This window comes from Balaenoptera physalus, assembly GCF_965194825.1.
Source record: "Balaenoptera physalus genome assembly, chromosome: 2".
In the NCBI taxonomy this organism is placed as follows: domain Eukaryota; kingdom Metazoa; phylum Chordata; class Mammalia; order Artiodactyla; family Balaenopteridae; genus Balaenoptera; species Balaenoptera physalus.
The window spans coordinates 161,639,408-161,663,615 of NC_138883.1; the positions used below are offsets into that span (position 1 = coordinate 161,639,408).

The 24,208-nt window shown below is 39.6% G+C and overlaps 1 long non-coding RNA gene across 1 annotated transcript; it reads left to right on the forward strand.

The window, feature by feature from the left end:
* Nucleotides 1–12: 12 nt before the first annotated feature.
* On the forward strand, nucleotides 13–24,208 carry LOC309655026. The gene is made up of 2 exons (XR_014260550.1): nucleotides 13–956; nucleotides 23,376–24,208. It is a non-coding gene; the product is annotated as an uncharacterized lncRNA (long non-coding RNA).

Sequence of the window (24,208 nt, forward strand, 5' to 3'; positions counted from 1 at the left end):
GGAACGGGGCGGGAGAGGGGGGTTGAGGGGCGGAGCTGAGGGTGGACTGGGGGCGGGGTCTGAGGTGGGGGAGGAGGAGGTCGGGGCCTTAGGATGGAGAGGAGGAGCGTGGCTGGGGGCGGGGCCTGAGGGGGGGGGACGTGAAGGAGTCGGGTCTGAGAACGGGGGAGGAGGGGCGAGGGGCGAGGCCGGGAGGAGGAAATAGGCTGGGTGGGGAGGAAGACCGCGTCGGGGGCGGGGCCTAAGGGGCGGGCGGGGAAACCGGAAGCTGTCCTGCGGCCTCTGCTCCCGGAAGCCAATCGATTGGAAAGTGAACTAGCCGAGGTTGCGGCGGTGGCCTGAGTGGAAGTCGCTTCACCTAGGGGCGTCCCTAGCTGCCAGCCGAGGCCCGCGAGCGCATCCTGCGGACCCCACCTTAACGCCGCCGGCCGCGAGGCCCGGAAGCCGCGCCCGCTGCCAACCCCCGGCGACCCTGTCTGTGCGTCAGTGTCACGGAGACACAGCGGGGTCCCCACTTGGTGATGTGACAGAGGAGAGAAAGGCTTTTTGGTAACAAGCAAAAGCCCCCGCCTGGAAGAGGGGAGAATTTCGTTTTCGTCCAGCTGGAAACGCGGGGCTTTCCAATAAGAGGGGCGGCTCCGTCCGGTAGAACGGTCTTCTGTTGTACACCAGGAAGCCGGTTATAACGGTGACCCAACGCCCGACCTTCGGTTCTCAGGAGTGGGTCACGCCGAGAACCGCCGTCAAGGACACTACTTGAAAAGTTGCTGAGTAAAGAAAATAAAAGCATAATCCACGTAGTGCAGGTGGAGAAGGGCAGCTTTGTGAAATACTAGAATCCCAGTGGAATTCTCCCAGTAGGGGAAAATCCTGAACTGTTCAGTGCTGGGTTACGGCCAATCCGAACTACTGGCAGCTGTAATGCGTACTAGCGGAGATAAGAGGATAAACACCTGGTAAGTTCACGTCCTCCTTTTCACATTGGCAGAGTTTTGAAATTCCTCCTTCCGAGGCGATAGATGATGCCTGTCTCCACCTCCTTGTAAGAATGAATTTCTTAATGAGGAACACTAAGAAACTAATGAAAAAGTTAAATTTAAAAATTAACCAAGTCCTTTTGTGTGTGTGCTGAGGTAGGGCTGTCACAGAATATTTATTAGTAAGTAATCAATACAGCTCATGTTAGCTTAGGAAAAAAAAAAAAGGAGTCATTAGAAGGAAAGAGAAGAAAAAAAGACCAGATTGCTAAACCTGAAAAATCATAACATTCGTTTTAGTCAAGGCTGACCATGTGCTGGATGGATGAATAGATTTTTAGCTTCGAGTGATTTAGGGGAAATTGTGATCACTCTCCTTCCCAAAACATTGTTCTCCACCTACTTGTTTATTCCTAAATTTCTTTAACAAAGTATACATTCTTATAGATAGAATCCATCAGATAAAGGTCTTAAAGTGCAAGTATGAGTGCTAAGTCAATGTATACTAAGATGTAAATGTCATACCCAATCCTTGAGAGCAGGGGGAGAGTACCTGCTCTTCTTGAGGACAGGAGAGAGTACCTGGGGTCTGAAGAGAGAGGGCAGGAGATAGCAGGAAAGGTACACGTAGTCACCTATTGCTGGTATGACAAATTCACACAAACTTAGTGGCTTAAAACACAAATTTATTATCTAGAAGTTCTATGGGCTAAAATCAAGGGATTGGCTCCAGGGAAGAGTCCATTTCCTTGCCTTTTCCAGTTTCTAGAGGCCACCCACATTCCTTGGCTCGAGGCCCTTTTCCTCCCTCTTCAAAGCCAGCAACAGCTGGTTGAGTCCTTCTTATGCTGCCATCTCTCTGATTCTCTCTCATACCTCTTTCTTCCATTTATATGAACGCTTGTGATTACAGTGGGTCCACCTTGAGAATCCAGGATAATCTCCCCATCTCAAAATCAGGTGATTAGCAACCCTATTTCCCCCTTTACCACGTAACCTAACGTATTCGACAGGTTACAGGGATTAGGATGTGGACATCTTTGGAGGGGCCATTATTCTGCCAGCACACAGTGAAGGATTCCAAAAGAAGCTTGAGCTCCTGAGACAAATCACCTGCTTCTCAGGGTCATATCTTGTAAAGAATTCAAGCATTTGATTGGAAATGCCAGTAACTGATTTTTCAGTTTCTCATATTTATACTTCAAGATTATAGTAAAATCTAAGATGGTTACCAGGGATAAAGAAGAGGAGCATGGTTATATTCTCATTTTGTGTGATCAACCACTGTAGTGCTAACAAGTGTCTTCATAATTTGCACTGAGTAGGACCTAGTCTAAATGCCAGCTTTGTTCAAATCTAATTTTCATAGATCATTTAAAGGGGAATTGTATCCACAACAATTATCGCTGTCACAGAATAGGAATTCATATCAGGCCACAAGAATCAAAGCCATGCAATTTCTTGTTTTCACAGTATTTTTTACTGTTTTCCCTATACTACCAATATTTCACTCCTACTGTGTTTGTTTTACTAATTTACTGCAGAATAGAATTACAAAACAGATTTACTTTAAAATAATTTACACAATCCCTTTCTATTCAAGCTTTAGGCTTTAAGACTCTAACAAATACAGTGTGCCAATTTAAATATTTGAGAATGGTAAAACAAGTCCATGTAATAGGTACTTGACTTATGAATCTGTAATTTGCTGTTTGGCAAGAAATGTTTCACTCTACTAGAAAGTTAACAGTTCTAGGGTCCAACGTAGAAAATATCCTTTTATGTGTGGGTGTGTGTACTTTGTTTTTTGAGTTTGGTAAACTTAAACTTCCAAAGCTAATGTGCTCTGAACTCAGCAGAATATTTAGAATGACTGTTAAAGGATGAATATTATAATACAAACTCAGGCCACTGAATTCTTTAAAACTATGAGATTATTTATAGCCATTAGATTATCCTGTCTCATTTTAAAAATAATAAATATATAATGAAAATCTACTTTCAAATATTTTTCTACAGTTTTTTAATTGACAACAAATTCAGTTGCCTGCCAGCTGTTTCCACACAGAATTATACTGTAGCTATTGTCAGAGAGAACAGTAAGGACTGGAAAACTCTGAAGCTTGGCTAAAAAAAAATTTTTTTTTTTTTTAATATTTTTGGCCTTGCCGTATGGCATGCAGGATTTTAGTTCCCTGACCAGGGATCAAACCGGTGCCCCCTGCAGTGGAAGCGCAGAGTCCTAACCACTGGACGGCCAGGGAATTCCCTGAAGCTTGGCTAAAACTGACCTCTGTTCATCCCTGGAAATCGCAGGACAGGATTTGATAGAATTGCTGTAAAGACTCGGTTCTGTTTTTCCTGAATATTTTTTGGTAGAATAATGATAATAATTAGTATTTCTTTTATTTTTATATTTTTGAGTATGTAGACAAGATGCCAGAGGAACACCAGCATGGTAAAGACATCAGTTGTAATTCACAGAGCATATGAACTGCTTTTTAAGTACTTTATCATTTTAATTATTTTAAAAATTTGAAACTAGTCCCAGAATTAAATCCAATGGCTATTATATAACACCCTTCAAAAGAATTGAGCCCCATTTTACAAGAGGGTTAAAATAAAACAGTGACTCCTGTAACAGAGAGCTCATTCCAACAACCATTTGGTCAGGGACTAAATTCTGAAGACTAAGTTCCATTACATGGACATGGCAGCTATCAAAACTCAGAAGTCAAGGTGAGCCAAACTGAATACACGTATTAAGAGCTGGAGAAAAAGCATCAAGTTGGATTGACTCAAATGTTAAGACAGGTAATTGATCAGACCAAAAAGAGGGAACACAAGACTAGGTTAACACAGGGGAAGAGGCGTCAGTGCCATAACTTGAGATCAGGTACTCCAGAATCCTAACTCAGATTGTTGCAAAGGGGATTACATGTGGAGGGAAGGAGAGAATAGGAGGGAAAAAGTAAAAGGGTAGGAGGCTGTTTATATGTATACCCAGCCCCCTTCAAGTCCTTAAGAACTAGAGCAAGGAAGAAGCCAAGTATGAGGAAGAGAGACTGTCATTGTTAATCTATTTCATATTGGAAAAGAGCTCTGTGCCACATTTTTGCTCCGTGACCATAGCCCTTCTCCCAGCCTACTTTTCTTTAGCTGTAGAAGAGGGATCATAATACTGACCCCAATAGGTATTTGTGGAGAATAAATTAACTAATAAATAATGTAAAACTTTAGTACAATACATATCACATCGTGAACACTGAATAAATATTAGCTATCATTATTACTTTATGTAGTTATATCATATTCATAAAATAGTAGAAGCGGTAGTAGAGACATTCAGAAATCATCTAGTAAAGTTTAGCGCCCTAATACATGTACTTCTTACATTTTGAACTTAACAACCTGTGAAAATCAGATCCATAAGACTAGCCAGTTGTACACTGCCAGATCTCACCATCCTTGAGTCCGAAAAAGATTCTCTTCTTTTTTTTTTTTTTTTTTTAATTTTATGTATTTATTTTATTTATGGCTGTGTTGGGTCTTCGTTTCTGTGCGAGGGCTTTCTCTAGTTGTGGCAAGCGGGGGCCACTCTTCATCGCGGTGCGCCGGCCTCTCACTGTCGCGGCCTTTCTTGTTGCGGAGCACAGGCTCCAGACGCGCAGGCTCAGTAATTGTGGCTCACGGGCCCAGTTGCTCCGCGGCATGTGGGATCTTCCCAGACCAGGGCTCGAACCCGTGTCCCCTGCATTGGCAGGCAGATTCTCAACCACTGCACCACCAGGGAAGCCCCAAAGATTCTCTTCTTGACCAAACTCCAGCCAGACTCCTCTGAGCCTTCTTCTCAGCTAGGCCTCTACCAACTCAGTTTCTAACAGCTCAAGGCCTCATCCCCAGGATGACCCCAGCCCCCCTTAGGGTACCTGCCTGAGAAAACTCAGAGCTGCCAAAAGAATTCACAGCTAGTTCCAGCGACACCTCAAGACAGAGACCCTGTATCCCTAGGAGCTTCCATAAGCACCACTTAACACACCCAAACAGGTCCACATGACCTAACCCTGCCTTCCGGCTTCTTACAATTGATCATTTCCCTGACTCTACTGAGCCCTGTTCAGCCCCCTCCCTATTCTTCCATTCTCCCTTTAAAACACCCAGTCACCTCTCTACAAATTGAAGTTGAGTTCAGTTTATGCTGGGCTCTTTTGCCTATTGCTAGAGTAGATAGGTGATTAAAAGCACTTTCACTAGTGTCGGCTTTGTTTATCTGACGAGTCACAGGAAGCCACTAAATCATTCAATATCCTTGACTGACACCACCGATGACAGGCCGGTAACCGGGGTGATCTCCCTTCCTTTTCTTCCAGTGACTTTCTTCACTGGAGAGATATTTCATACCTGCTATACTCCCGTTCCACCCTGAGTGCTCACATTACAGTTAGGTCCACCACGGGCTGCAGTGTTCTCCCTCTGTCATGCTGTGCCTTCCGCTTCAAGCCCTCATCTGTGCCTTTTTCTTACACCTCCACACCTGTGCCTCCCTCTTGCACCCCACACCTGTGCCTTCCTGTTATTCCCCCCACTGCCACATCTGTGCCCACACCCCATCCTCACACTCTCACCCTTTAGTTTCTCCTTTTTTTCTTTTTGACTACCACTTAGTTGCTAGAGAAGAACAAAAACACCTTTCTTCCTTACCTTCTCTGATTTTATTTCATTTAGAAAGCCAGAACACGAGTCTCATCATGCCCCTGGGGCGTAAGGGTAGATGTGGTAATACAACTATACCAAGGAAAAAGAAAGTTTCAAGTTTTAAAGTAAAATTAGGCTAAAAAAAGAGTCAATGCCTTCAACCTTTAAAGATCTCTTTAATGTGCATAGAAGTTCTGTTGAGAATTGCCACAAAAGCCTCAATTGATGACCTAAATGTTTCTCTAATTAAACTATCCTCCATCTTCAGCATGCAAAATAAAATTTTAAATTACTTCTACTGTAACTTTCTTCTATTTGTTAATTACAAATAATGCAGAAGTATTGTATAATAAGAATCACAGATATAGAGAACAAACTAATGGTTACTAATGGGGAGGGGAGGCAATATAGGAGTAGGAGATTTTAAAAAAAGGGTTATTATGGGATTATATGAAACCAGGGGTGTGAAATTTTGAAAACTGTAAAGCACTATAGAATTTAAAGAATCTTTCACTCAATAAAAAAAATTAATTAATTTTTTTAAAAAAGGGAGAGACGTTGATGGTGAATTACTCTCTCCAGGCAAGCAACTAGTCTCCCTGAAAAAAAGCCTTATTTTTTTGGTAAATTATCTGTTCTTTTTTTCCCCCTTTAAAAAACATTTTATTTTTAATTAATTTTAGACTTACAGAAAGGTTGCAGAAATAGTACCAAGAGTTTCCTTATATCTCCACCCCACTTTCTCAATGTTAACATCTTAAATAGCCACAGTGCAGTGATCAAGAACAGGAAATCAACATTTGTACACTATTATTAACTATAGAATTTACTTGAAATTCACCAGTTTTCTCACTAATGTCTTTTTTTGTCCCCAGATCCTATCCATGATCACACAAGGTATTTAGTTTTCATTTCCTTTAATCTCCTCCAGTCTGTATCAGCTCCTCAGTCTTTCCTTATCTTTCATGGCCTTGACACTTTCAAAGAGTACTGAAATTATCCCTTTGAGTACCATAATAATAGACTCATAAATACCACTGAGAATATTACAACTAAATGAAAACAAATGTAAGATTTTAAAATATACATCCATATTTCATGATTTATAGAAGGAAAATAGTATATATCAGAGGCTTTCCAATTGATCTTGGTAAATTGATTCTGATATATCAAACATACAGACATGGTACAAATAGTTCAAGGAAATTTCATATCCTGTCTACCCAGGCTCAACAGGTGTTTACATTGTGCCCCATTTCAGTTTTATTCTCTCTCTTCATTTTCCTCCACTCCTTCTCCTATTATTTATCTATCAATGATCTATCTATCTATCTATCTGTCTGTCTATCATCTATCGATCACCACCCCCAATGCCATTTAAGATTAAGTGTATTAGTTTCTTGAGTTGCCATACCAAATTACCATTTAGTGGTTTAAAATTCAACTTGAGGGACTTCCCTGGTGGCGCAGTGGTTACGAATCCCCCTGACAACACAGGGCACACGGGTTCGAGCCCTGGTTGGGGAAGATCCCACATGCCACAAAGCAACTAAGCCCGTGCGTCATAACTACTGAGCCTGTGCTCTAGAGCCCGCGAGTCACAAGTATTGAAGCCTGCATGCCTAGAGCCTGTGCTCTGCAGCAAGAGAAGCCACAGCAATGAAAAGCCCGCACACCGCAACGAAGAGTAGCCCCTGCTCGCCACAACTAGAGAAAGCCCGCACGCAGCAAGGAAGACCCAACGCAGCCGAAAATAAATAAAATAAAAAATAAATAAATTTTAAAAAAACCAAAACTCAACTTGATAGTTTAAAATAATAGAAATTTATTCTCTCACAGTTCTGGAGGGTAGAAATCCATCCAAAATGAAGGTCTCGGCAGTATTGTGTTCCCTACAGAGGTTCTAGAGGAGAACCCATTGCCTCTTGTAGTTTTCGGTGGCACCAGCATTCCTTGCCTTGTGATGGCATCATTCCAGTTTCTGCCACCTTAGTCACATTGCTGCTGCTGCTTCTTTACTAAAACTCTATCTGGCTATCTCTTATAAGGATACACGTGATTGCATTTAGAACCCAGGATGTCCTCTTTCTCTCTAGATCTTTAACTTAATCACATCTTTAACCATAGAAGGTAATATTCAAATGTTCTAGAGATTAGCAATTTAATACATCTTTGAGGGTCATTTTGAATCCTTCCACAAGAAGAGATATCATGACCCTTTATGTCAATTTTTTTCATTATATATTTTCTAAAAGTATATTCTCTTAAACATGGAACAGTTGGCAAAATCAGGTAATTTAACATTGATATCATCAGTGTTTACCTAAGTCATATTGGAGCCTATGGCAAAAGGAAAAATCAGAAAAAATTTTGTAATTTAAAATTTTGATACTTTGTTCATCTTGGATTTTTGCATTAAATTTTATTTTTTAAATATTATATTCAAATGTTATTTATTTTGATTACTGAGTTTTTGTGCCATCATAAATTCTGTGCCCAAGATGGGTGGCTCGCTCCTATCACAGTATCCCAGTCTTGATCTGCAGCTCATATTCAAATCTTATCAATTTCCCAACATTATTCTCAATAGCCATCTTCTCCCATCCATGATCCCATATGGATTCATGCATTGCACTTCTCTGTTTATGTCTCCTTATTCTGGAACTGTTCCTCAACCTTTTCTTTCTTTCTTTTTTTTTAAATTAATTTTATTTATTTATTTTTGGCTGTGTTGACTCTTCGTTGCTACGCGCAGGCTTTCTCTAGTTGTGGCTAGTGGAGGCTACTCTTCGTTGCGGTGCGTGGGCTTCTCATTGCGGTGGCTTCTCGTTGGGGAGCACAGGCTCTAGGCGCGTGGGCTCAGTATTGTGGCTTACTTGCTCTAGAGCGCAGGCTCAGTAGTTGTGGCCCACGGGCTTAGTTGCTCCACAGCATGTGGGATCTTCCCAGACCAGGGCTCGAACCCGTGTACCCTGCATTGTCAGGGGGATTCTTAACCACTGCACCACCAGGGAAGTTCCCAACCTTTTCTTTCTTAACCTTGATATTTTGAAGGGAATAAGCTAGTTATTTTATAAAAGGCCAATTAAAAAAAAAAAACTATGGAGACTTCATTCAAGGAGAACAGTCAACAGTGATTACATTATGGCTTAAATAGGCTTCATGGTACTATTATTTCTACTATTTTTGTCATGGAAAAATATTTTTCCTTCTAAACAGTTAATTTTTCATCAAACTTTTAGAATATAGTCCATCTATAAATTCGATATAATGTTCAAATTCAGAGATTAATGAATTGGTAATAAAATGTCCTGAACTAACTCTTGACTCGTGAAAATCAAGATAGGATGGATTTTTCATGCTCTCAGTTCCTGGACGAGCCACTGCAGGCCCTTTGCACATGCCCGTGCCATTCCCTCTGACTGTAATGCTTTTCCCTTTCTTTTGCCTAGTTAATTTCTATTCATCCTTCAGGGCTTAGCCCATTGTATCTTCTTCAGTGAAGCTTCCCTTTACTTGGCACACTGGATTCAGCTCCTTTAACCATTTATATGCTTTTATTTTACTTAGACTTCTCTTTGGTAGCACTTATAATTTTAATTAAGTAATTATGTCAACGTGTATTTATAAATTTATTTATTTATATTTATTTTTGGCTGTGTTGGGTCTTCGTTTCTGTGCGAGGGCTTTCTCTAGTTGTGGCAAGCGGGGGCCACTCTTCATCGCAGTGCGTGGGCCTCTCACTGTCGCAGCCTCTCCCGTTGCGGAGCACAGGCTCCAGACGCACAGGCTCAGTAGTTGTGGCTCACGGGCTTAGCTGCTCCACGGCATGTGGGATCTTCCCAGACCAGGGCTCGAACACGTGTCCCCTGCGTTGGCAGGCAGATTCTCAACCACTGCGCCACCAGGGAAGCCCCTCAACGTGTATTTAAAGCCTATCTCCCCTGCCAGAATATAAACTCCATGATGACATCTGTCTTATTCAACACTGTTTCCCTAATAACTTCTGAATTATTCCTCAGACTCAAAAATAGGAAGAAATGATATTATGGGTGATGCATTAAGTAGCTCCCAACACAGTTGCATATTAGGCTCTTAAATACCTATTTGTTTGCTTTTGTTCTACTTATTCAAGTTGAGGGCCATGTGCTAGCGATGATTAATAACTTTTCTAAAAAGATGAGGACTAAGATCCTGTTATCCAATGAACAGGAAAAAATGTTAAAAAATGCACTTGAAGTGAGAGATTAGCCAGTGTGTCTCTGTAAAACACAAGGGAAATGATATCCACATTATTTTGTATTTAAAATGCCTTATTTTTATGCATGCTCCATCAATAATAAGTACTTTAACTAGAATTTACCAAGTTCTTGCTCTTCATAAATTGACAGCCTCTTATTTTGTAGGTTATAGTGCCATCATGTGGATACTTCATTTTCCTAAAATAAAATGCAACATTTTTGTAACAGAGACTAGAAAACTATGATTGGGAAACCCAGCCATTCCCACACCCAGGCACGACAACTTAATTCAGTACTGGTTCCTAAGGCTGGCTGTGTATAGATTCACTTGGGGACTTCTGAATCTGAGTTGTAAGCATGCAGAATTTGGAAGCATTCATTTAAATGGTAAAAGAAACCTTACAAGAAGATGTGGCACATATGTACAATGGAATATTAGCCATAAAATAAAACGAAATTGAGTTATTTGTAGTGAGGTGGATGAACCTAGTGTCTGTCATACAGAGTGAAGTAAGTTAGAGAAAAACAAATACCGTATGCTAACACATATATATAGAATCTAAAAAAAAAAAAAAAAGGTTCTGATGAACCTAGGGTCAGGACAGGAATAAAGATGCAGACGTAGAGAAAGGGCTTGAGGACACGGGGAGGGGGAAGGGTAAGCTGGGACAAAGTGAGAGAGTAACACTGACATATATACACTAGCAAATGTAAAATAGATAGCTAGTGGGAAGCAGCCGCATAGCACAGGGAGATCAGCTTGGTGCTTTGTGACCACCTAGGGGGGTGGGATAGGGAGGGTGGGAGGGAGACGCAAGAGGGAGGGGATATTGGGATATACGTATGCATATAGCTGATTCACTTTGTTATACAGCAGAAACTAACACAACATTGTAAAGCAATTATACTCCAATAAAGATGTTAAAAAAAAAAAAAGAAAGAAAAAAAGAAACCTTACAAATACAATAGCTTGAAGATTCATGCAGTCCCTATGGATGGTCGGGGTTTTTTTTTTCTAACTTATGTTTATTGGTTTATTGTAAAGGATACAGATGAATAGCTAGACGAAGCTAGATGAAGAGATACATAGGTCTGGAAGGGTCCCAAGTGCAGGAGCTTCTGTCCCTTGGAGTTGGGGTGTGCCATCCCCCCAGCACATGGATGTGTTCACCATCCTGGAAGCTCTCAGAATCCCATAGTTTAGAGATTTTAAGGAGGCTGCATCATGCAGGTAAACACCAGTTCCCTTTCCTCCCCGGAAGCTGAAAGTTCCAAGTTTCAAGTCATGGCTTGGTCTTTCGGGTGACCAGCCCCCATCCTGAAGCTATCCAGGAGGCCACCAAGAGTTACTTCATTAGAACAAAAGATGCTTCTACTTTTTATGGCCGAGTAATATTCCATTGTATTGGGTTGGCCAAAAAGTTCGTTCAGGTTCTTCCGTACCACCTTACTGAAAAACCCGAATGAACTTTTGGCCAGCCCAGTATATATGTACCACATCTTCTTTATCCATTCCTCTGTTGATGGACATTTAGGTTGCTTCCATGTCCTAGCTATTGACACATATACACTATTGATACTATGTATAAAATAGATAACTAATGAGAACCTACTGTATAGCACAAGGAACTCTACTCCGTGCTCTGTGGTGACCTAAGTGGGAAGGAAATCCAAAAAAGAGGGGATATATGTATATGTCTAGCTGACTCACTTTGCTGTACAGCAGAAACTAACACAACATTGTAAAGCAACTATACTCTGATGAAAATTAATTTTTAAAAAAAGATGCTTCTATCACTCAGGAAATTCCAAGGGACTTAGGAGTTCTGTGTCAGGAACCAGGGGCAGTGACCATATAATATTTCTTATTATGTTACAATTAGCCATTCTGTAGGTGCACTGAGGTATCTCACTGTCATTTTTATTTGCATTTCCCCAGTGACTAAGGATGTTAAGTTGAGTAATGTTTCATGTGCTCATTTTCCCTCTCTATATCTTTGGTGAAGTGTCTTTGCTCATTTTTTAATTGGTTTTTAAATTTTCTTACTATTGACCTTTGAGAATTATTTACACATTCTGGATGAAAGTCCTTATTATATGTGTATTTTGCAAGTACTTCCTCCCTGTCTCAGCTTGTATCTTTATTATCCTAATAATGGATTTTGAAGAGAAGTTTTTAACTTTGATGAAATCCAGTCTATTAATTTGTTATTTTATGGATCAAGCCTTCAGTGTCATACCTAAGAAATCTTTGCCTAAAGAACAAAGATTTTTCTTGTATGTTTTCTTCTGGAAGAATAATAATTTCAGGTTTTACTGACCAGGTTTTTAAAATTTCCTTTATTTATGGTTAGGAGGCTGTGAAAAAGAAATCATGGGCCAAAGTCTTTTTTGCCATGTTCTGAAAAGGCAATATCCAAAGGTAATACTCTTTACATTAATACCCATTTTAGTATAAAGAGTAAACAGAATCATCTCAGACTTGCCCAGGAGAGCAATAAAGTCTAAGGAAAAGTCTTCTTTATCTCAGCACATGGCAAACTCATTGCTTAGGCCAAAAATCTGATTATAATCCCTGAGGTTTTTCTTTCTCTCACTTAGAAGTGGCAAACCCATTCATGCTACCTCTAAAATAATTCCCTAATCCATCCACTTCTCACTATCTTCTATGCTAAAAGCCCTAATCCAAGACACTAGCATCTCTTGCTGAGACATTGTGATAATATCCTAACTGGTCTCTCTGTTTCCATTCTTGCCCCCTGTTACGGACTGAATTGTGTCTCCCCACTCAAATTCATATGTCGATGTCCCAACCCCCATTACCTCTGAATGTAATCATGTTTGCAGATAAGGTCTTTAAAGAGGTGATTAAATTAAAATGAGGCCCTTAGCATGGGGACCTAATCCTATATGACTGGTATTCTCGTAAGAAGAGGGAGAGATCCCAGGAGTGTGTGCACAGAGGGGTGAACGTGCGAAGAGACAGGAAGCCTTCTGCAAGCCAAGGAGAGGGGCCTGGAACAGATGCTCCCTTTATGGCCCTCAGAGGAAACCAACCCACCAGCTCCTTGATCTTGGATTTCCGGCCTCCAAAACTGTGAGAAAACAAATTTCTGTTGTTTAAGGCAACCCAGTTCATTGTATTTTTGTTGAGGCAGCCCTAGAAATCCAATACACCCTTCTATAGCCTAGTGAATTTTCAAAATATGGTAAACCAAATCATATTGTTACCCATGCTTAAAAGCCTCCGAAGATTTCCCAATGTGGTTAAAATGAAATCTAAACTTCTTACCATAGTGTACAAGGTCCTACAAGACCTGGTCTTTGTCTTCCTTTTCAATTTCATGCTGTAATAGTTTCCTCTTTGCTCGCTGTGCTCTGATCATCCTGGCTGTCTTTCTAGTCCACAAACACACCAAACTCATCTCTTCTTCAGGCTTTTTTCATTTGCTGTTTCCTCTGCCTGGAAATCTTGTTCTGTAGATCATTGTGTGACTGGCACCTTCTCTGTTCAGAGAGGCCTTTGCTAATTGTCTTAGCTAACACATTACCCCCATCATTTTATTCCATTACTGTGTTTAATTTTCTTTATTAATTGCTAGATTTAAATGATCTTTTTCATTTGTTTACCTGGTTATTACCTGCCTCTCCTCACTAGAATGTAAGTTCATTGAGGCCAGGACCCTATGAATGCTGTGCCTGGCACCGAGAACATTACATGACACATAGTAGGTATGCAATAACAACACGGTGAATCAGTGAATGAAAGAAGGATGTGTAAATACGTGTATAATTCGGCCTGGTTGAAGTGTTTAGGTTTTTGGTTTTTTTTAAATTAATTCAATAAATATTGACCACCTTTGTGACAACTGACAAGTCCTAAGGAGACTCAGGCAGTCCTATGGAGAGACCACACGGACCACATGGAAACAAGGCCTCCTCCCAGCAGTCATGGAGGGACTGAGGCCTTCTGCCAACAGCAACGCAGGTGAGCCCAGAAACAGATCCTCCAGCCAGTCAGCCCTTCAGTGACTGGAGCCCAGGCCAGTATCTTGACTGAAATCTCATGAGAAACCCCAAGCAGGAACCATTCAGCCAAGCCCCTCTGAAATGCCTGACCCACAGAACCTGGGAGAAAGTAAATATTTATCCTTTTAAGCCAGTGAGTTTGGGGATAATTTGTTGCACAGCAACGGATAACTGATAAATTCACAAACCTGGAATCTAGGATTCGTCCTTGGTAACTTTCTTCTCCTTCAACTCCAATGTCAAAGCCATCTACCCATCTCCCAAATCTTCCATTTCTCCCTGTCTTTCCCTCCACTATCCTAGTCAGTTCTCTCTTAGGCAAGTGCAATAATTTTTAAACTGTTAAGACTGCATCCATTTTGGCCTCCCTTTAGTTCTCCATATGGAGGCTAAAGTGTTCTATTCCAAACACACAAATCTCATGAACTCCTCACTTCCCCCTAAATAGTTACAATGACCTATGATAAGTGCTAAATTCAAGGTAATCTCAGAGATTACAAGTACACAAAAAGGAGCAACAAACTTATTGCGAGTAGGAATCAGGTCTCCTACTTTTTTATTAATAATTTTTCAATAGATAATATATGAACATGGTACATAATTTTGATGACACCAGAGGGCATACCATGAAAAGTACAACTCTCTCCTGTCTCTATGCCCCCAGTTCTCTCCAGAGGCTACACTTATGTAGTTTTTGAATATATCTTTCTAGATGTACTTTATAAATATCTATTGGCAATTATGGGAAGTGCTTGAAGTAACCTACCCTTGTCTCTAAAACCTTGACCTTCAGCCTGCTTTCAAACCCATTTCCTATAAATTCCTTTTCAGGTCATAACCACTCTGCTTTCAAAACCATGTAAAGGCAATGCAGATATATTTTATCCTTTTCTTTATTGCCAGAAGGAGTTATAATGATAAGAGCAAACCCACACATTTTGATTTAGCCTCCAGCCCTCTAAGCCTTTAATTCTTTGTTTCAATAATTGTTGAGGATATGTTTTTTTTCTCATCTTTCATAACTCTCTACATATAAAATACATTGTCTCATGCCAACATCTCATTTTGCGTGTGAAATTTTTTTTTCTTACAGTGTTTTTTTTTAAATTTAATTTAAGGAGGCTGCTTCTTTTAGGATCCAGGCTCATGGCTTTTCATAAAGCTTGTGACTAACATTAATTGTACTCCCTTTATTGGACATAATTATTTAATTTTTTTGTAACCTAAATCCAGGCCATCACATTTAACCCTTGTTAAATGTCATGCTGTTTGTTTCATTTCTGGAACCTGAGTATATCTTTAAGAATCTTGATTCTGCAATGAACTACAAATTGAATTAATTTGACATTGATTTATTGAGTGCCTAGTATTTGCACATTACTATGCTTTCCTAAAATTTCACCTATCTTTAGCACAACTAAGAACTAGAAAAGAAGGCCAGCAATCCCTTCTTCGCCACCACACCAAGGTTCTAGGCAACCGAGAAAAATGAGGAGTCAAAAAGACTGAGAAAGCAAAAAGGGCAGGAAAGAAAAGAGAAGGAGACCAGAAAGTCAAGAGGCTAAGCTCAATGGGAAAAGTAAAGAAATGTCTTGCACCACCTTCTGGGCTGTGTGTGTTTCGTAAATGTGTATGTATGTTTGTGTCATAGTAACATTGTTTTTGTACAGCTAATAGACTGTATTTAACCTCTTCCAGATGTCAGAGACAGAAATGATTTACCATAACATTAATGAATCTTGAATTTCCTTTCCAAGGCCCTCTGTGGGGCTCTAACATTTTTTTAATTTGTAATTTTATATTCTTTTTCTTAAAGATGACCCTTCCAATCCCAGATCTGGTGAGGTTACATTTTACCGTGAAGTTTTAGAATAAATAGAGGAGGAAGGATGAATGGGGGACAGAATATGAGGTCAATGTTAGTTCAGACAGGCTGAATGAAAAGGTTTTGAGTCAAGTAGATTTTGGGTGGGATTACCCGGAAAGCTCATTGGTTTCTGGCTTAGATCATTTGCAAAAATCCAACAGGTTAGACACTGAATGAAAAAATATCAAGAGAGGTTTTCATACTGATTAGAGAGCTTTTCATACTGGTTTTACAACTAGTTCTTTCCTATAATAGATAGCATTATTCACTTTAGGTTTTATGGAATTTCAACAATTTGGACTGGAAATAACGTTGAATGTCACCTAGTTCAAGTTTCTTATTTTATTACTGAGGCACAGACATTTAAATGACTTGTGTGATGTTACAGCTACAAAACAGATCTCCTGTTTCTTGTGCTCTGTTATGTCTACTCCCTCTAATTAGAAACTATTCCCTTTGGTGTACTAAAATGAGAACAATAAGCTGAACTCTAGCTGTGCTACTACCAATGTCAAAAGCAGCTGCTGTATTCAACATCCATTTATGATAAAAACTCTCCAGAAATTGGGCATAGAGGGAACTTACCTCAACATAATAAAGGCCATATATGACAAACCCACAGCTAACATCATACTCAACAGTGAAAAGCTGAAAGCATTTCCTCTAAGATCAGGAACAAGACAAGAATGCCCACTCTTGCCTCTTTTATTCAACATAGTTTTGGAAGTCCCAGCCACGGCAATCAGAGAAGACAAAGAAATAAAAAGAATCCAAATTAGGAAAGAAGAAGAAAAACTGTCACTGTTTGCAGATGACATGACACTATACATAGAAAATGCTAAAGACACTACCAATTGTCAATTGGGGGAGACAGACATTAAATAAACAATCATGCAAATAATTACTTGATTACACTTGTGATAAGGGTTATAAAGAAAAGTACAAAAAATTATAAGGATGTGAAACAGGAACCCGATCAAGTCTAAGGAGCAGGTTGGCTGTCCTGAACAAGAAACTTTTAAGCTAAATCTTGAAGGATGGTAGAAGTTATCTTGGAGAAGAGTCAGTACAGAATTGTTCTGGGCAAGGGATGCTTGTGGAAAGGCTCTGCATTACGAAGGAGTTTGGCATCTGAGGAAGTGTAAGAGCACCAATGTGGCCAGAGCATGGAGTACACACAGACAGAGAGAGCAACCAAGGCTAGAAAATGAGGTAGGCGCCAGAGCACAAAGTCTCTTTTTAACTACTGTCTAGGAATTATAAGTTCCTCAGGTTAACTGGCTCATGCTAACCAGATTCACATGAGGCCCATTTCCAATCAGAAAATTAATTTAATAATTGATTCCAAAGCTTACTTCCGAAATCAAGAACATTAGATTGCTAAATAAGAATATAGAATTAGAGAGACAAACATCTGCTGTGGAAATACATAGATCCATATGGCCCAGTAATTTCCCATTTATTCAAATCATTCACTCATGCAATTAACATTTACTGAGTGTCCCATTAGACATGTTCTGCCTTCTTATTTATTCTCTAGTGTTTTGCATAGAATAGTTGTTCAATAGCTTTTCAATTTAGTGTTGGCAGATTTTCCCCATGGGTCTCTCACATTTCTGCTCATCTTGCAGACAGAGGCACTGACTACTTTTGCTGCAGACTATGTTATCAAGGATGTTGTATAGCAAACAGTCCATTATAAAGCCCCTGCTTATTGAAGATTTGAGATTCCTAATCTCAGGGTTCCTGAGATATAACACAAACCCACTATGCGCTCAACAATGACCTGGGCTGCTTCATGTCGCCCCTGTGGCACTTGTTGGGAGGGACATGGGAAACTAGTGTGAACATGAAGCTCATGCTTCCTGCTGTGATGATGTACGTAACAAAGTCCTTTGTCTCTGACCCAGGAGATTTTGTGTCTTCTGACAGCATCCATGAAACTGTGGCAACTTATCTGCTTCCTAGTATAAATTCTCAGATCCTTCACAGTGCCTGACATATAGTAAGGATGACCTACATGTGAATAGGTATGTTACAGTATGAAAGGGAAGGTGTTCATATAGAAGTATGAATAACAATACTAGTTCAGCTTGATGGTAGTGGTAGGAGGTTGGGAGGATACAGTCTTGTAGGATGAATAAAACTTTCACTCCTAGAGAAGAGTAAAGATATTCCTGAGAGAGGGAATATCTTTTTTCCCAAATGCAAAGAGTCATTAAAGGGCCTGATATGTCTAGAAATAGTTAAAAGTTTAGTAACAGGATAAATTGGGTCAGTAGCAGGAGATAATATTGGAAAGTATTAGCCCATTAAAAGCAGGTATTCCAAAACTATCAAATATGTTGTAATTGCACTGTTTTCTGACCTTATTTTCAAAATCAAATTTGCGCTCAGGGAGGTAAACTTGCATCTCTGAGCAAACTTTGACTGTTCTGGACTAGTTTCAAATTCAGGTAGTGTTAATCTTTTCTAATAAATGAGACTGTTTAAATGTATAAATATGCTTGCTTTTTAAAAACCTTGTAAAACACATTAAACAAATAAATATTGGATTTTTGGACTTCTGTTTATGTCTCTTCTTACATAAAATTTACTGTTCATAATGTATATATATACTTCTAACACATTTCAAAATTTTGAAAAATGTCTATTCTAAGATCAAGTGCTATAGCTTAAGTTGTTTTTCTTTTCAAATATCAATTGTCACCTTTATAATTTATATATTCTTTCCTAGCACAGATAGGTAAAGCCTATACATAGAATTGTGAAATGTGGAATCTGAAAGTAAACTTAGGACTCTTCTAGTCCAGTACTCTCTGTATGCTGGATTTAATTCTACGACTAAAGGTGAAAAATAATTTTCTTAATTAATGAAAAGCATTACACTAGGAGACATAATATTTCAATTTTCTGTTTTTCTTCCCACAAATTTTTACACAATTTATGCTTTTTGTTTTTAAAAATGGAATTGAGGAGGCAGTTCAACACAGCGGCGTAGGAAGATCCTGAACTCACCTCCTCCCACGGACACACCAAATCCCCAGCTACATGGAACCCCTCTGAAAAAGATCTGAAAACTAGCTGCATAGCTCCTGCACAACAAAGGATAAAAGGACCACACTGAGATGGGCAGGAGAGGCAAATACTCCACCCACAGTGTGGTCACCCACAGTCGGGAAGGATCTCACAAGGATGGAGCTTCTCCCTAAGGAGCAAGGGGTTCACACCCCACATCAGGCACCACAGCCCTTGGGACCAGTATCAGAGAGATGAGCCACCAGAACATCTGGCTTTGAAAACCAATGGGGCTTACCTCCAGGAGGCCCAAAAGGCTGTAGGGAGTTGAGACTCTGCTCCTAAAGGGTTCAAGTGCAAACTCACTCACCTCGGGACCCAGTGCAAAAGCAGTGATTTGAAAAGCACCTAGACCATATGTGAAGGAGATTCATTTGCTTATCATAAATCGTCTTGTCACTGGGGCAAGGGCCTGTTGGGACTCTCTCTGGGGACAGAGGCACTGGTGGGTGCCATTTTTGCACTCTTGCTCTACCTTGCTAGTGCCAGCAATGTGCCCCACCTTGGTGCTCTACTGCGGCACCTCTAAAGCTGGTGTGGTGCACAGAGTCCACCCAGGGGATGCCCCTTGAGTGACTGGCTCTGGTGTTGGTGGGAGGGGCTTGCATTTGTGGACCCCATGGGACTAAAACAATCAGAGAGACAATTCTTGGCATGCTACCACCCCCAGGGCATGGCACAGATAGCAGATAGCAGACTGAAACACACCCTCAGTCTTCCTGTGAAAAAGGCCTATTTACTTGTCCTGGAGCCTCAGCCTGATGGGCAGGTTTACCACACATCTAGAGGCTACAGGGGTGCTGTCAAAGAACAGAGGCCATCTTTGTGCTCTTCCCTGGCCTTGCTACAGCTCACCAGTACCTCCCAGAAAGAAGCTTATCCATTCATCTGGAGTCCCAGATTTTGCAACTTTGCCAAGATGACACCTCAATATCACCTTGTCTGGAGGCCAGCAGGGTTTACAATTGCAGTCCCACAGGACTGTATATATTTTCATACTTTAAAAGATGCTGCCAGAGGGTGACTTCCAGTCAGCCTAAGGTGCAAAATAAGATTCAATCTATGCTCATGGATTGGAAGAATTAATATTGTTAAAATGTTCATACTACCCAAAGCAATCCATAGATTTAATGCAATCCCTGTCAAAATTCCAATGGCATTTTTCACAGGAACAGCACAAATAATCCTAAAATTTCTGTGGAACTGACAAAGATCCCAAATAGCCAAAGCAATCTTGAGAAAGAAGAAGAAAGCTGGAGGCATCATGTGTTGTGATTTCAAACTATGTTACAAAGCTACAGGAATCAAAATGGTATGGTATTGGCATAAAAACAGACACATAGATCAATGGAACAGATTAGAGAGGCCAGAAATAAACAACAAAGGAAACAAGAATATACAATGGGGAAAGGACAGCCTTTCTATAAATGGTGTTGGGGATAAACAACAAGGTCATACTGTATAGCACAGGGAACTATATTCAATATTCTGTGACAAACCATAATGGAAAAGAATATATATATATACACACACACATATATATAAAACTGAGTCACTTTGCTGTACAGAAGAAATTAACACAGCATTGTAAATCAACTATTCTTCAATAAAGTTAAAAAAAATGGGGTTGGGAAAACTGGAAGCCTACATGCAAAAGGATGAAATTAGACTACTATCTTACAGCACACACAAAAATTAACTCAAAGTGGATTAAAGACTTGAATGTAAGACCTGAAACCATAGAACTCCTAGAAGAAAGCATAAGCCAGGGCTTCCCTGGTGGTCTAGTGGTTAAGACTCTGCCCTTCCAATACAGGGGGCACGGGTTCGATCCCTGGTCGGGGAACTAGGATCGCACATGCTGCAGTGCGGCCAAAAATAAAGAAAGAAAGAAGAAAGTATAAGCTGTAAGCTCCTTGACATCCATCTTGGCAATGTTTTTTTTGGATCTGACTTCAACAGCAAGGGCAACAAAAGCAAAAATAAACAAGTGGGACTTCATCAAACTAAAAAGCTCCTGCACAGCAAAGGAAAAGGCAACCTACTGAATGGGAGAAGATATTTGCAAATCACATATCTGATAAGAGGTTAATATCCAAAATATATAAAGAACTCATACAACTCAATAAGAAAAAAAAAATCCAATTTAAAATGGGCAGAGAATCTGAATAGACATTTTTCCAAAGAAGAGATACAGATGGCCAACAGGCACATGAAAGGATGCTCAACATCACTACTCATCAGAGAAATAAAAAACCAAACCACAAAGAGATACCACCTCACACCTGCTGTCATGGCTAGTATCAAAAAAACAAGAAATAACAAGTGTTGGTAAAGATGTGAAGAAAAGGGAATGCTCGTGCACTGTCGGTGGGAATGTGAAATGGTACAGCCACTGTAGAAAACAGTATGGAGTTTCCTAAAAAAATTAAAAATAAAACTAGCATATGATCCAGTAATTCCACTTCTGGGTATGAATCTGAAGAAAATGAAAGCTCTAATTCAAAAAGATGTATGCACACCTATGTTCATTGCAGCATTGTTTACAATAGCCAAGATATGGTAACAACCTAAGTGTCCATCAATGGATGAATGGATAAAGAAGATGTGGATATATACACAATGGAATATAATTCAGCCATAAAAAAGAATGAAATTTTGCCATTTGTGACAACGGTGATGGACCTTGAGGGTAATATGCTAGGTGAAATAAATCAAATGGAGAATGACAAAAACTGAATGACTTCACTTACATGTAGAATCTAAAAACAAAACAAATGAACAAACAAAACTCATAGATACAGGGAAGAGATTGGTGGTTGCCATAGAGGAGGGTGGTGAGTGTGGGCAAAAAGAAGGAGGTCAAGAGGTACAAACTTCCAGTTATAAAATAAATAAGTCATGGGGATGTAATATACAGCATGATGACTATAGTCAATAATATTGTATTGCATATTTGAATGTTGCCAAGAGAAAAAAATTTGTAACTTTGTATGGTGACAGATGGTAACTACATTTATTGTGGTGATCATTTCACAGTGTATACAAATATCAAATCATTATGTTGTACACCTGAAACTAATATAATGTTATATGTCAATTACAACTCAATACAAAAATAAACATATTAGCACTAAATTAGGACTTTCCCATGACTTAATTAGAAGACAGTAAGATAATTGAATAGAGAATAACATTGCCACTATATGATTCAATATCACTTAATGTCTTGTCCATGTGCTTTTAAACTTACTTAGCATACAACTCATGGTATGTATTCCACACATTTCTGAAAAAACTGGGACTCACCGATGACCAATGATGAAGAGGTTCAGTGGGAGAGATGAGGGTAGATACTCACAATACACTTGCACACTTGGGACACTTGTTTCTATACTTTTTGCCATCTGGGCCATGGAATGTGTGAGTATCCTACTCCTCACTTGGTTCTGAAATTCACTGTAGAGTTTATGGAAATTGAAGAAAATATTTTTAGAGTGGTTTTCTACCCTTCCTGCACCTTCGCTTATGATGAGGAACAAGTGAGGAATGAATAATGCAGAGTAAGAAGAAAAAAGTGATTACATGTAGCAGTAAATCAATAAGTATTTACAAATTTCCATAATGGGCTCAGAATTGTCCTGGCACTATGGTGGGTCTGTAAATATCCATCATCATTCTCCTGAGGGTGCTTGTAATCTAGTTGCAGAAGAAAGCTGACAAAATTGGTAGAGACCAATAGAAATGTTTGTGTTGCATTGCACATCACAATCTAAAAAAGCTATGAAAGATCAAAGGTGAGGAGATTCAATAGACGTAGAAGGGGAGGCTTCTGGAGGAACTGAGAACGTTGCCGAGTCTTCGTGGGAAAGAAGGAAATCCTGCCATTTGCGATGACTTGGATGAAATTTGAGGGCATTATGCTAAGTGAAATAAGTGAGACACAGAAAGAAATACTGTGTGATCTCACTTATATGTGGAATCTAAAATGTCTGAACTCATAGAAACAGAGAGTAGCATGGTGGTTACCAGGGGCTGGGGGAAGGGGAAATGGGGAAATGTTGGTCAAAGGGTACAAACTTACAGTTATAAGATGAATATGTTCTGGGGGTCTAACGTACAGCTCAGTGATTATAGTTAACAGTACTGCCTATATACTTGAAAGCTGCTAAGACAGTAGATCTTAAATGTTCCCACTACAAAAAGGAAATGTTAATTATGAGGTGATGGACATGTTAGCTAACCTATGGTGATAATCATTTCACAATATGTAAGTGTATCAAATTAACACATTGTACACCTTAAACTCTTACAAGGTTATGTGTCAGTTATATCTCAATAAAGCTGAAAAAAGTAATATAAGAAAAATATGCAAAAATTTTTTAAAAAATAGAATCTACATAAGATAACATCTGAATTAGGATAAAAGTACATATCAACTGTTAAAATTGTAAAAAGTAATCATTTTAGGAATATCTTGACTTCCAGGTGCTGTATCTCTTTCACAACTTTAACTTCTCCAACTCCTGACTTTCATGGATGAGGAACACAAGACTTCCTTGAAGGTTATGAGAGCTGCTCAGATAGAAGACTGAAAACTGTGTTCTGAATACATTCCCTGCTTTCCCACTACCCAGAAATCCTCTTCTCCCATTTCCTCTTTCTCCTTCTTCTCACTACCAGGTACCCATCCACACAGATAGGCATTGCCCTTCTCTCCTGTTCTTTTCTGGGGCAGATTGGTCAGAAATGACTGGGTAAACTGGAGGAAAACTTAAATGAGAAAGAACTTGGACAAGAACCCATGGTGACATGGAAAGAAGCAGAGTGATACAAAGGAGTAGTATGAGAGAGCTTGTCGGGGTGATGGAGCTCTTCTGAATCCTGATGGTGGGGCTGGCTACACTGTTCTGAACGTTGTTAAAACTGATAGAAATGTACATCTCTCCCCCAATCAATTTTACTGTATGATAACTTAAAATAAAAATAAATAAAAATGAAGTGTGAAACAGTGCAAGGAGGTCAGACTTCTCGTCTTTCCTATCTTCCTAAACAGTCATAAGGGAAATGTGATGCGGATCTAGGCTACAAAGTGGCTACTTGTTAGAAATATTCAATAGTATAGGTAAAAAGACCCACCACACTTACACATGGGCTGATTTCTAAGACTACATACATATTGTATGAATATGTGAATGTTTCACTTTTTCTCTTTTTTTTACCAGCAAAATACATCTTTTTGGAAGCAAGAGATTGCTAACTTTCTTTTTGGATACGTGTGATATGTGAATATTTTTATTAAATGATAAACCATTGTGCAA